Source organism: Salmo salar, chromosome ssa27, assembly GCF_905237065.1.
Source record: "Salmo salar chromosome ssa27, Ssal_v3.1, whole genome shotgun sequence".
Classification (NCBI taxonomy): Eukaryota; Metazoa; Chordata; class Actinopteri; order Salmoniformes; family Salmonidae; genus Salmo; species Salmo salar.
In genome coordinates, this window is record NC_059468.1 from 19149542 (window position 1) to 19165069 (window position 15528).

Here is a 15528-nt window from a genome sequence, read left to right on the forward strand (position 1 = left end):
TGAGGTAAACAGATTTTTTGTTGTTTTTATTTTAAAAGCTCTGGTGAGTAAGATATGCATTCAATTTATTACATATGACACATAAACCTGTTTCTCTGAAGCAGTGTTCTGGCACAAATGTAAAAGTTCTCATATGCAGCATTCAATCAAAACCAGTTTTCATGGTTTTGTAAAATATACTTCCCCCTCAATCAGCTTGTAACATTACCTTACTCAGTATCTATGATTAAATCTGTTCATCATTTTCCTTGGCATAATTATATTGTGTTGCCTGAACCTGTATTCAATCATGGTGTGGATTTATATTGATGATTGTAACGGACAGCATCTCTCCCTACTAAACTCCAGTTGACTTGGTCAGTGACAGCAGTTTACACATTATTATTCTGTACGTATTCCTGTAATGAATGAACCCATTTTAACTCCAGGCAAACTATTTCCCCTGACCTTTGACACTGGTATTGATTCCATGATAGATTTTTAAATGGAGAAGATTAAAATTCAGCACCACTAATGCTCTTAATGACGGCGGCCATGTTTGTGTGTTTACCTACCGATTGATTCTCTTCTCTAAACAGGATATTTGTAGAGATCCTTTCCCCGTAATGGAGTTGATTTGATTACATCTAACTCTTGTATAACATTAATCACTTGCATGCGTAGTGTAAGGATGTGAGGTTGAAGTAGTAGTCGCTATATAATTCATCCACAGCCTTATTCACCTTTAAACTCTATTACTTTCACTGAAAGGAGGCTCACCTCTACTTTAAGGCTTTAAGCATCATTTACAGTGTTATTCATGAGTTTAAGGAGCAGACATGAAATGGGTTCAGAATATTTATTGAGGATATAGAATGGCCGTGAGCGTGAGGATTCCGTGGGGAAATGAGAATGGATTGGATGAAGCCAAGGGCTGCAGATGTAGAACACAGAGGGGTTGACTCTGTAGGGTTTGGCTTGGACTGTCAGTTAGGCTTCGCCTTCAGGCTGTGGTAGTTAGGGTGCTGGAGGAAATTCCTCCCTAAGTAAAAGCAGAAAGAAAGGGAGAAGGAAGGATGTGGCACAAAACAGAGAGGAGGAATGAATGTTTGGTCAGGATTAACTAGGGTGGTAGAGGTGATTAAGGGGAGTGAGAACAGCAGTGGTGGCTGATTTGGGGCGGCAGGTAGCCTAGTGGTTAGAGCGGACTAGTAACCGAGAGGTTGGTAGATTGAATCCCTGAGCTGACAAGGTAAAAATCTGTCGATCTGCCCCTGTTCCTAGGCCGTCATTGAAAATAAGAATTTGTTCTTAAGTGACTTGCCTAGTTAAATAAATGTAAAAAATAGCAGTTAGTAGCAGCTGGAGCGTGTTCAAGGCAAATAGTTAAGTGTTGCAAACAGTCATTGAGGCTGATTGGCAATGGTGAGCAGCTGGTGCTTGTTGGGTTGCTAGGGAGCTGTGTTCAAGGCAACTAGTTAAGTGTGTGTGTGTGTGTGTGTGTGTGTGTGTGTGTGTGTGTGTGTGTGTGTGTGTGTGTGTGTGTGTGTGTGTGTGTGTGTGTGTGTGTGTGTGTGTGTATTGCACTGCTGCAGCGTCATTAATTAAACAATGACGCAACACGGTGTGTGCCCATCAATAACGTGAGGCAGGCTTGGATTGCCAGCTACCAGATGTGGCCGCTGTCGGTTAAAGAGAGACGAAACGGAGAAAGTGGTAGGGGAAAATAAGAAAAAAGATGATTAATACTAATTAGTTGTTTCTATTTAAGGGCACTCTTCAAGTCATCATTAAGGGGAAGAAGGCTGTGTTTACATTCATTAATAACGCTTGTGTGTGCATTTGTGCATGTGTTTACTCTCATAAATAACCCTGGCTGATGCCCAATTAATGGGGCGGTTAAGAGCGTTGGGCCAGTAACCAAAAGATTGCTGGTTCAAATCCCCAAGCCGACTAGGTTTAAAATCTTTCACTGTGCCCTCGAGCAAGTTACTTAACCCTAATTGGTCCTGTAAATTGCTCTGGATAAGAATGTAAAAAATTATTCCCATTTAATGATGGAGGCTGCTCAGCTTCTCTCTCAAAGTCCATATCAGTCACTGCCAATGGGTATTCATGATAACCAAGGACTCAGTAGAATGTCAGTGCATGACTTGTGGTTGATGATGGAATAGGAGATTCATTCATCACCCGTTGATGGTGTCTGCTTGTGCTTTCTCGTCAAACATGGCGATGGGGGAGAATTGCATTTCATCGGATTAGGCCTGTTGGCTTGTGTTGACATTATATACTGTATAAGCTTATTCAGGGTTACGGACAGGACTCTGTTGGAAAAAGTAACAAAAAATGGGAAATGAGGAATGCACTGTGCAGAATGCCAAGTTATTGGCAGCAGCTTCAACTACAGTCCATGTCGTCTAGACTTTGCCTCATCAACTGATAAGCAAACAAGTGTGGTCTGATTCTGGTACATCAATGTATGGTTTGTGTACATACTGTATGTATAATGTGGAATGGACAATAGCATAATGTTCTATGGAATCCAAAGTTCTTCTCAGCATATTCCCCAACAAAAAACTATAGATACAACTTTTCTCTTCCCTCCCAAAAGTGCAAGTGCCACTGTTTTTGTTGTGAAGCGTTGTCCTTTGAGAACAGAGGAGTGAGATGGCAGGAACAGAGGGAACAAATAAGGAGTCAGGGGAGATATAGACGGAGAGTTAATGGGCCATTAAAAACAGAAGAATCCTTGAGCGAGGGAATGAGGGAGGTCGGAGAGAAGAGAGGAGAAGAGCAGATGAAAACAATACTAGAAAAGCAATCATCTCCTTGACGTCATCCAGTGTAGGATTAGTGTACATGTATTACAAAGAGTGCTGCATGAATCACTTGAAACACTGATTTGATTTTCTGAAATTTTCATCTGCCACCTGGTTTGATCTGTAGGATGAGCTTTCACTGCTAAGTCATACAGTATGTTTATTGACTTCAGTTGTATTTGAAATATGGTATTTGTTTTCATATTCCCACTGAGAAAAATGCACACTCTTAAAGATCAGACTGTAGCCTATTAATAATATGCCTCTTAGTTGCCTTCATTCAAAGATACTTTTACACATGTATAGTATGTGATTCCTGTGGCAGGCTAATTGAACCCACAACCTTGCACCACACTCTTACCAACAGAGCTACACAAGAGTTGTAAAAGTGCATATCTATATAATATATCTACAGTATATACATTTAGCGTGATGAGGGTATACAGGGTCGTATCCTGTTGCTATAATGAGTGGTGCGACATGTTTACTTTAGGACTAAATAAATCAGAATGAAAACACAACATATTTCTGATTGACATTCTCTGCACCACCAAGTCAGTTTCTGAAACATTCTCTGCCCATCCACAGTTTTTAAATCTTATTCCCTTTGATTTTAGAAATGAGGCAGGGAATTATACGTCACCAGTGAATTATAGATGTTGGACAGACTGCAAGGATTAATACCTGTTTGTGTTTTAAAGCCACACTCTGCAATTTGTGCATACTTTTAAAGACTGGGGTGAGCCCTGACAACATTGTCAACAATAGAGCAAATGCATTCCTTGACCTTTTCACGTAAATACTTGAATTCCATGTAACATCTGCTTCTCAAGGAAAGTATAGGGTCTGTTCAACGGGATGAATGAGTGCTATAGAAGGGGGTGTAAGTGAGGGTGTAGGCCTTGGTGCTCAACAATGTAATACAGAGTGGTAGTGTGGAGCTCTGTCTTCCATAGAGCAATGTGTTATTATTACAGCTGGTATCTAAAGACAGTGGAGCTGATCGTCAGAGCGGAGGAGGGAACACAGGAAGGAGAAGAAGAGGACCAAATGAAAGGAGTAATGTGAAGAAGAAATTCTGAGAAAAGGAAAAATATTGAGAGAGAGAGAGAGAGAGAGAGAGAGAGAGAGAGAGAGAGAGAGAGAGAGAGAGAGAGAGAGAGAGAGAGAGAGAGAGAGAGAGAGAGGCCGGGCAAGCGATAATGACAAATGAGAGAGTGTGTGTGCAAACATCACTTTGCTGCTGCCATTTCAATGAGACAGCTCCTATGGAGGCATTTCCATCTACAAGGCCAACAATTTCTCCATTCGTGTTCAATCCCCCAGGTTTGAGGTTTTCCCTGCAGCTCAGGAGGAAGGAGAATGGGTCCTTGAAGATATCTTGGGTGGTACTAGAGAGGACAGAACCTCCAATCTGCCCTTCAAACCAGGGCTCTTTGACTAATATGACGACCAGTGACATAAGTGTGAACATCTCACAACACATGTATTTTTAGCATTTTATTAGGATCTCATTAGCTGTTGCAAAAGCAGCAGCTACTCTTCCTGGGGTCCACACAAAACATGAAACATGACACAATACAAAACATTAATAGACAACAGCTCAAGGACAGAACTACATAAATGTAAATGTAGCCTACATATCAATACATACACACAAACTATCAAGGTCAAATAGAGGAGAGGTGTTGGTTTATCTGGTTTTTTGAAACCAGGTTTGCTGTTCACTTGAGAAATATGAGATGGAACAGAGTTCCATGCAATAATGTCTCTATATAATACTGTACGCTTTACAATTTGGGGACTGCGAAAAGACCCCTGTGGGTATGTCTGGTTGGGTAAGTGTGTGTGTCAGAGCTGTGTGTAAGTTCACTATGCAAACAATTAGGAATTTTTTAATACAATGTTGCTTATAAAAATAAGAAGGGATGCAGTCAGTCTCTCCTCAACTCCTAACCAAGAGAGACTGCATAGTACATATTTCAGCCCTCTGATACAATGAAGAGCAAGACCTGCCGCTGGAAACAGGAGACAAAGGGCTGTGAGACATAGGTTTAATCCTAGACACACGAAAATTGGGATGAATACGAAGGCTACAGGGCAACAGAAGACGAACAGCGGAGGGGCTAATGATCTTGGAGATTGGGAAAGGCAGGTCACGAGTGGAGAGCCATAGGTCACGAGTGGAGAGCCATACCCTATGCCCGAGAAGATACTGGGGAGCTGGGGTCCAGTGACATTCCGCTTGTTGTCGATACCTGGAGGTGGTCTTGAGAAGAGCCGACCGGGCTCTCTTCCAGGTACGGCGACAGCGGCAGACAAACATCGGCCGAGGGTATGCCAACCTCTTCCTCTTGCTCAGGGAAGAGGGGGTTATGATACTCCAGGGAACACTTGAAAGACGAGAGTCCAGTGGCAAGGGTTGGGAGGGTGTTGCGGGCGTATTCCATCCACACGAGTTGCTGGCTCCAGGTGGTGGATTTGGCGGAGACAAGGCAGCGAAGAGTTATCTCCAGGTCTTGATTGGCTGTTGGACTGTGGGTGGCACCCGGAGGACAGGCTGTCCGATGACCCAATAAGAGTGCAGAACGCCTTTCAGAAACGGGATGAGAACTGAGGGCCCCGGTCGGAGACCATGTCCACCAGGTGTCCAATGATCCGGAAGATGTGCTGCACCATGAGCTTGGCGTCTCTTTGGCAGAGGGATGCTTGGGCAGGGGAATGAAGTGGGCGGCTTTAGAAAACCGGTCCACTACTGTCAGAATGGCGGTATTGCCTTCAGATGGGGGAAGTACGGGGACGAAGTCCAGGGATATGTGAGACCAGGGACGGTGAGGGACAGGCAGTGGTTGGAAAAGACCAGACGGAGCTTGCCGGCAATGAAAGCGGATACGTCCGGGACAATGGTAGGTCACCAAAAGCGTTGATGCACAAAGACCAGGGTCCGACGGGAGCCTGGGTGGCAGGCAAGCCTGGAGGAATGGGCCCACTCCAGGGCCAAGGAGTAGACAGCGTCAGGCACAAACATCCGGTTATCTGAGCCTGACGCTGTCCACTCCTCAGTCCTGGAGTGGGCCCACTCCTCCAGGCTGGGAACGCTGCGCCTCACAGACCTGCTTCCATTTTCCACAGCTGAGTGCCGTCACCAGACATGAGGTGGGAAGGATGGTCTCGGGGTCTGATGGTGTAACCGCGGATCTATAGCGGCATGACAGCGCACTCTGGATGTACGCTGGGGCCAATCCACTACCGCTCTCACCTTCCCAGGATCCATCTGTACATTCCCTGCAGCGATGATGCAACTAAGAAAGGGGACGGTGGAGTAATGGAATTCGCATTTCTCCACTTTCACAAAAAGCTGGTTCTCCAGGAGGCGCTGGAGGACCTGTCGGACGTGGAGCACCTGTCGGACGTGGAGCACCTGTCGGACGTGGAGCACGTGTTCTTTGTCTGAGTGGGAGAAAACGAGGATGTCATCAAGGTAGACGAACATGAACCGGTTCAACATGTTGTGGAGAACATCATTAACAGGGCCTGGAACACAGCAGGGGCGTTGGTAAGTCCAAATGGCATGACCAGGTATTCGTAGTGGCCGCTGGCCGTAGTGGCCCCTGGCCGTGTTTGCCACTCGTCCCCTTCCCGTATCCGCACAGATGGTAGGAGTTCCGCAGGTCCAACTTGGAGAAAACGGTGGCCCCCTGGAGCGGCTTGAAAGCCGAGTTGATGAGTGGTAGCGGGTAGCGGTTCTTCACCGTGATGTCATTAAGGCACCGGTAGTCGATGCACGGCCACAGGGTTTTGTCCTTCTTCTCTACAAAGAAGAACCTTGCGCCGGCAGTGGGAGGCAGAAGGATTGATACATCCTGCAACAAGGAAGTCCTGAATGTAGGTCTCCATAGCCTTGGTCTCCGGACCCGACAGAGAGTACAGTCAACCCCGGGTGATGTGGGTGCCTGGAAGAAGATTGATCCCACAGTCTTAGTGTCAGTGCAGAGGAAGTGAAGTGGCCTGGGCCTTACTGAAAACCTCCCAGAGGTCCTGGTACTCCGCGGGAATGGCGGAGAGGTCCGGGGCAACTTCCGAGCCCACAGGAAGACGTCATGGAGCAGGCTGTGCTGACTTCAGAAAACGGGCTCCAGCCCATAATGGCACCAGCAGTCCAGTCTATGATGGGATTGTGTCGCTGGAGCCAAGATAATCCCAACATCATGGGAGCCTGAGGAGACTTAATCAGCATAAATGTGTTTGCCTCGCTGTGGTTCCCTGACACTCGTAGGTTGATGGGAGTGGTATTGTGAGTGACCCGGCCCATCCAGCGCTCTAACATCCATGGTAATGGAGAGGGGCTGAGTGGGGATGCCCAGCTCAGATGCCAGGGTAGTGCCCAAAAAGTACCCAGAGAGATTTTGTCTGGTTCCCCCACAGCAGGATGGCATGGAAAGGGGTGCGAGGAAGGGGAGAGGAAAGTTATCCATATGGCCCACCAGAGTACAAGCCCCTTCTTGATGAGCCTGGGTTTTTAATGGGCAGGTAGCTACGAAATGTCCCGTAGCTCCACAATATAGACAGCTCTGGGTGTGGAGTTGACGTAAACCGTCAATCTTGCCCTGCCCAGGTGCATGGACTCAAAAGGAGGCGAGTCGGCAGCCCTCTGTGATTCCCGAGAGAACTCGGGTGACGTTGGGTTCACTAGGACATGTAGACTTCGGGGGTCATCGGGATTCAGAGGTGAGGTGGGAATCGAGGGTGAATGAGGGTGACAGCTCGTCCCGGGCTGCGAGCTCGTCTTTGATCACCTCCGATAATCCGTGAAGGAACATGTCGAACAATGCTTCTGGGTTCCAGGCACTCTCAGCTGCCAACGTGCGAAAATCCACTGCGTGCCACACTACAGGAGTCTTGACATAGTTGGAGCAGTTTACAAGCAGCCTCTCTCCCGGACAACGGAGAATCAAACACCTTCCGAACTTCCGCCACAAACTCCTCCAGACTGACGCAAATGGTGGACTGTTGCTCCCACACCACCGTGGCCCAGGCGAGTGCCCTGCCGGACATCAGCATTATGATGTAAGCTATCCTCGAGCAGTCCGAGCGGAACAAAGAAAGCTGCAGCTCGGAAATGAGGGAGCACTGGGAGAGAAGAGCCCGGCAGGTCCCGGAATCTCCAGCGTAGCGCTCCGGAGGAGGTAAGCAGGGTTCTCGGACAATGGGGTAGGTTGGGAGATTACAGGTGTGACCTGCTGCCCAGTGGGGAATCCACGGAAATTCTCCAGCAATGTATCGAACGCCTGGTCATGGCATTCTGACAGGGTATGGAGTCCCTCCATAAGATATTGCAGTAACTCCTCGTGTCTTACAATGGTGGCTCCTTGCAGGTAGACAGAATTGTGGAGTTGGTCTGAGTCTGCTGGGTCAGTCATGGCCAGTTTGTACTATCAGAACTCAGTATAAGACCCAGATTCAGACAGCTTGAGTCACAGATGTTTATTAACCCAAACTGGGGGCAGGAAAAAGCCAGGTCATAGGCAGGCAGAAGTCCATAATCCAGGGCATAGTCAATAAGGTACAGAACAGCTGGCAGGCTCGGGGTCAGGACAGGCAGAAGTTCGGAAACGGGTCAGAGTCAGGCAGGTACAGAACTGGGGAAACTAGGATACAGAACTTGAGAAAGCAGGGAGACGGGAAAACACCTTGTTAAGACCTGACATGACAAGACAAACTGAAAACAGACAAGCAGAGAAAACAGGTATAAATACACTGGGGATAATGAGGAAGATGGGCAACACCTGGAGGGGGTGGTGACGAGCATAAAGACGTGAAACAGATCAGGGTGTGACAATTTCAATATTGACTGTTAGCACTAGAAAAGGAACCACTGATGCATTCACTGCTCTTTGTTGGCAATACTCACACAAAATGCTTTTAGTGTTTTTAACTGACATATTTGACATACATGAATACATCGTGCATGTTCAATTAATTAATTATTATAATTCAACAGATCCTCACCTGGGATTATATCTCACAACCCCTTGGTTCCCGATACTCCAACCATCCTGCTATGCCACCATGTCCATGTAAGGTATCAGTTAATCTGACTATTCTATCATCATTGATTTGATTGACAAATTTTCAGTAATTTAAAGCCTTGCTGTGTAGTTGTCTAATGTTGGTGGGGCATATTAATCTGTTATAATGATACTCCTGAATCACTATGATCAAATATTTTCTTGAGTGTACCTCGAGTGTACTATACTTGTGTGCTATTGTTTGTACAGATGAACGTGGTACCTTCAGGCGTTTGGAAATTGCTCACAAGGATGAACCAGACTGGTGGTCTACAATTTTTTTTTCTGAGGTCTTGGCTGATTTCTTTTGATTTTCCCATGATGTCAAGCAAAGAGGCAGTGAGTTTGAAAGTAAGCCTTGAAATATATCCACAGGTACACCTCCAATTGACTCAAATGATGTTTAAAGGCACAGTCAACTTATTGTATGTAAACTTCTGATTCACTTGAATTGTGCTACAGTGAATTTTAAGTGAAATAATCTGTCTGTAAACAATTGTTGGAATAATTACTTGTGTCATGCACAAAGCAGATGTCCTAACCGACTTGCGAAAACTATAGTTTGTTAACAAGACATTTGTGGAGTGGTTGAAAAATGAGTTTAATTGACTCCAACCTAAGTGTATCCCCTTCTGGGAAGGCTTTCCACTATATGTTGGAAACTTGATGCGGGGACTTTCTTCCATTCAGCCACAAGAGCGTTAATGAGGTCGGGCACTGATGTTGGACGATTAGGCCTGGCTCGCAGTCGGTGTTCCAATTCATCCCAAAGGTGTTCAATGGGGTTGAGGTCAGGCCTCTGTGCAGGCCTGTCAAGTTCTTCCACACCGATCTCCACAAACTATTTCTGTATGGACCTCGCTTTGTGCACGGGGGCATTGTCATGCTGAAACAGGAAAGGGCCTTCCCCAAAATGTTGCCACAAAGTTAGAAGCACAGAATCGTCTACAATGTAGCGTTAAGATTTCCCTTTACTGGAACTAAGGCTCATAGCCTGAACCATGAAAAAAAAAAAATTAGCATAGGGATCTTTGGCTTGTGTGCTCGGCCATGGAAATCCATTTCATGAAGCTTCCGAAGAACAGTTGTTGTGCTGATGTTGCTTCCAGAGGCAGTTTTGAACTTGGTAGTGAGTGTTGCAACAGAAGACAAACAATATTTACACGTTACGCGCTTCAGCACTCAGCGGTCCCGTTCTGTGGGCTTGTGTGGCCTACCACTTCATGGCTGAGCCGTTGTTGCTCTTAGACGTTTCCACTTCACAATAACAGCACTTACAGTTGACCGGGGAAGCTCTCGCAGGGCAACAATTTGACGAATTGACTTGTAGGAAAGGTGGCATCCTATAAGCTCTTCAGTACAGGCCATTCTACTGACAATGTTTGTCTATGGAGATTGCTTGGACGTGTGCTCGATTTTAGACACCTGTCAGCAACAGTTGTGGCTGAAATAGCCAAATCCACTAATTTGAAGGGATGTCTGAATACTTTTGAAAATATAGTGTAATTAACATTAATTTCTCATTGAAAGATGGGAATCTGTAGAATTCTAGATAGCTGATCATCTCATCATCAGGTCTTGCCATTGCATTTCTATCTGTAACATTCCTTATTTTTAGTCTGAAACATGGCCTAGGTGGTAATGTTGCTTGTGACAGAAACATACCCAGAACATAGTTGCCATATTCTCAGAATATCAGAAATGTATATATTTACAGTAGCATCTCTGTATTTTCTCATATTTGCCATTTAAACAATAATAATGCCAGTTATACAAAAGCAATACACAACACAGAGTTTTAATGTGGAAAAACAGACAATAGTAAGAGAATAACACAGGACAAATCACAGAACTCACAATATTTTAAAGGTGCTATGTGTAGTTGCTACATCCATTTTGGAACTTTTAAATTAATTATATATTTGGTATGTGGCGTGGATTTCAAGATGACAATGGAGAGACGCTCAGCTATATTGAATTAATAAATACTGATATCTTATGAGAGGTAGTAGAAATGTGATAATTCGTCATAATTTGTGCTCAAGGGGTAATACTACAGATTTCCATCTTTCAATGAGAAACTAATTTTAATTAGATCAGATAAGTGTGTTGTAACTGTTTCCAAATAATGACATGAACAAATATTGCTAAGAATGTGATGTAGGGTGCCTCCCCTAGTGGGTCTCGAACGTACAGTTGAAGTCGGAAGTTTACATACGCTTAGGTTGGAGTCATTAAAACTCGTTTTTCAACCACTCCACAAATTTCTTGTTAACAAACTATAGTTTTGGCAAGTCGGTTAGGACATCTACTTTGTGCGTGACACAAGTACTTTTTCCAACAATTGTTTAGACAGATTATTTCACAATTCACTGTATCACAATTCCAGTGGGTCACAAGTTTATATACACTAAGTTGACTGTGCCTTTAAAAATCTTGGAAAATTCCAGAAAATGATGTCATGGCTTTAGAAACCTGATAGGCTAATTGACATAATCTGAGTCAATTGGAGGTGTACCTGTGGATGTATTTCAAGGCCTAGCTTCAAACTCCGTGCCTCTTTGCTTGACATCATGGGAAAATCAAAAGAAATCAGCCAAAAATTGTAGACCTCCACAAGTCTGGTTCATCCTTGTGAGCAATTTCCAAACGCCTGACAGTACCACGTTCATCTGTACAAACAATAGTACACAAGTATAAACACCATGGGACCACACAGCCGTCATACCGCTCAGGAAGGAAATGCGTTCTGTCTCATAGAGATGAACGTACTTAGGTGCGATAAATGCTAATCAATCCCAGAACAACAGCAAAGGACCTTGTGAAGATGCTGGAGGAAACTGGTACAAAAGTATCTATATCCACAGTAAAACGAGTCCTATATCGACATAACCTGATAGGCCGCTCAGCAAGGAAGAAGCCACTGCTCCAAACCGCCATAAAAAAGTCAGACTACGGTTTGCAACTGCACATGGAGAAATGTCCTCTGGTCATAATGACCATCGTTATGTTTGGAGGAAAAAGGGGGAGGCTTGCAAGCCGAAGAACATCATCCCAACCGTGAAGCACCGGGGTGGCAGCATCATGTTGTTGGGGTGCTTTGCTGCAGGAGGGACTGGTGCACTTCACAAAATAGATGGCATCATGAGGGAGAAAAATTATGTGGATATATTGAAGCAACATCTCAAGACATCAGTCAGGAAGTTATAGCTTGGTCGCAAATGGGTCTTCCAATGGACAATGACTCCAAGCATACTTCCAAAGTTGTGGCAAAATGGCTTAAGGACAACAAAGTCAAAATATTGGAGTGGCTGTCACAAAGCCCTGACCTCAATTCCATAGAAAATTTGTGGGCAGAACTGAAAAAGCGTGTGTGAGCAAGGAGACCTACAAACCTGACTCAGCTCTGTCAGGAGGAATCGGCCAAAATTCACCCAACTTATTGTGGGAAGCTTGTGGAAGGCTACCCAAAATGTTTGACCCAAGTTAAACAATTTAAAGGCAATGCTACAAAAATACTAATTGAGTTTATTAATCTTCTGACACACTGGGAATGTGATGAAAGAAATGAAAGCTGAAATAAATCATTCTCTCTACTATTATTCTGACATTTCACATTCTTAAAATAAAGTGGTGATCCTAACTGACCTAAGATAGGGAATTTCTGCAAGGATTAAATGTCAGGAGTTTTGAAAAACTGAGTTTAAATGTATTTGGCTAAGGTGTATGTAAACTTCTGACTTCAACTGTAGGTAGAATGTTCCCCTAACTAATGAAAAATTGGACACTCAAACATTAGGGGAACATTACAGGTAACATTACAAAAACGTTCTCTCTCCCTAGAATTGTTAGTTGGGGTGCTCCCGATGCTGTTACATTAGAGGTGGGCGGCCACTTCTGATCCACAGGAAAGGTTATCAATAACTACTGTATGATTGTGCAACATTGACCGAGTGACATTACAGTATGTCACACCCTGATCTGTTTCACCTGTCTTTGTGCTTGTTTCCACCGCCAACCAAGTGTCTCCCATCTCCCCTCATTATCCCCTGTGTATTTATACCTGTCACGGCTGTTCAAAGGATCGGACCAACGCGCAGCATGGTTGTAGTTCCACATATTTATTATACCGTGAAACGTTTGCAATACACCAAAACTTGAAACAACAAAACAACAAACCGTGACGCACAGAGAAAACACACTCCTCAAAAATGAACAACCCACAACCACAAATGGAAAAACCCCCTACCTAAATATGAACTCCAATTAGAGACAATGAGAACCGGCTCCCTCTAATTGGAGATTATCCCAACAACCCCAATATAGAAACAGAAACCTAGAAAAACAACATAGAAACAGATAACAAGAAAACCACCCAAAAACACCCCCTGTCACGCCCTGACCTACTCTACTATAGAAAATGACATCCCTCCGCTTCTGTAACACCGGACCGTGGATAGTTATCGGAAAAAAAATTAACAACCCACAACCACAATTGGAAAAACCCCCTTCCTAAATATGATCTCCAATTAGAGACAATGAGAACCGGCTGCCTCTAATTGGAGATCATCCCAACAACCCCAACATAGAAATGGAAACCTAGAAAAACAACATAGAAACAGATAACAAGAAAACCACCCCAAAACACCCCCTGTCACGCCCTGACCTACTCTACTATAGAAAATGTCATCTTACAAGTGTCAGGACGTGACAATACCCGTGTTCTCTGTTTGTCTCTTGCCAGTTCGTTTTGTACATCAAGCTAACCAGCGTTTTCCCCTTGTCACTGTCTTTTCTATAGTTCCTGTTTTCTAGTTTTCCCAGTTTTGACAATTCTGCCTGCCCTGACCATGAGACTGCCTGCCGTTCTGTACCTTTTTGGACTCTGGATTACTGACCTCTGCCTTCCCTTGACCTGTCGTTTTGCCTGCCCCCTGTTCTAGGAATACACGTTTGTTACTTTGACACTGTCTGCATCTGGGTCTTCCCTAAAACATGATAGTATGTCAGGGTATTGAATTGTTGGTTTTTGCATAAATCATTAAAAGTCAACCAAGAACTGTTTTCCAGTGGGCCAGAATTATGTTTAGAAGTCTTTCTGTACGCAGAAGATTAAGACTAGAAATTACTAGAAGGGATGGGCCCCATGGTGGAATAAGTCCTTTGACAAACTCAGTGGGGGAAACAGAGTACACAACTACACAATAAATCAGATTAACATCCTCACAGTTTACACTGTGTGTGTGGCTGTTGTTTCTGCCATTTTGTAGCCCTGCTGTGATTTACTGATTAACCAAACACCAGTGTCTAGACAGAAAATGTGCAATAGCTTTCTAGGATTGTTTTTCAGAGAACATGGGATGTTGTTTTCAGAAAGTGTTTTGATGAGAAGCAATGTCATGGGATGCAATTATATTATTATTATCATTATTTTAAAAAAAGCACCACCATGTGGTGGTCTCCAAAAGAGGTTTCGATTATAGGTGCAATTGCCTATAGTAATTACAGGCTAAAAACTGTTTAATAGCAGTGTACTATGTTGTATACAACAGTGGCCGGAAAAGGCGCATACGCTTTACATAGTCAGCTAATAGAGGTACGCTAATACAGCACACAGTGGTACATACAGAAGTTAAAGGAATGGCTATGCTACATGGGATTGCAGACAAAGGTAATGCTGACATATAACAACTAATAAAGCATGTACTTGACTTTTTACACATTTCGATGTGTTACAACCTGTATTTAAAATTGATTACATTGACATTTTTACAAATTCATAAAAAATGAAAAGCTGAAATGTCTTGAGTCAATAAGTATTCAACCCCTTTGTTATGGCAAGCATAAATATGTTCAGGAGTAAAAATTGGCCTAAAAAGTCAGATAACTTACTCTGTGTGCAATAATAGTGTATAACATTATTTTTAAATAACTACCTCATCTCTATACCCCACAGACAAGCAGTGATTTTAAACACAGATTGAAACACAAAGACCAGGGAGGTTTTCCAAAGTTTCACAAAGAAGAGCACCTGTTGGTAGATGGGTGAAAAAATTTAATAAACACGGAAATACTGAATATCCTTTGAGCATGGTGATGTTATTAATGACACTTTGGATGTTGTACCAATACACCCAGTCACTACAAAGATACAGGCATCCTTCCTAACTCAGTTTCTGGAGAGGAAGGAGACTGCTTAGGGATTTCACCATGAGGCAAATGGTATCACGTCCTGACCATTAAAAGGGGTTATTTGTTATTGTAGTTTGGTCAGGGCGTGGCAGGGGGTGTTTGTTTTGTGTGTTTCGGGGTTTTTGATTTATGTTCTATATTTTCTATTTCTATGTTTATTCTAGTTTTCTATTTCTATGTTTTTTTTCCTATGACCTCCAATTAGAGACAGCTGGTTGTCGTTGTCTCTAATTGGAGGCCATATTTAAGTGTGTTCGTTTTTCACTTGTGTTTGTGGGTGGTTGTTCCTAGTATAGTCTGTGCACCTTACTGGACTGTTTTCGTCATTTATTTTGTTTAAGTGTCTTCTCTTTAATAAACTAAAGAAGATGATCAATATACCCGCTGCATTTTGGTCCACTCCTTACGACGCCTGTGACAGAACCACCCACCAAAGAAGGACCAAGCAGCGGGGGAAGGAGCAGAAGGAG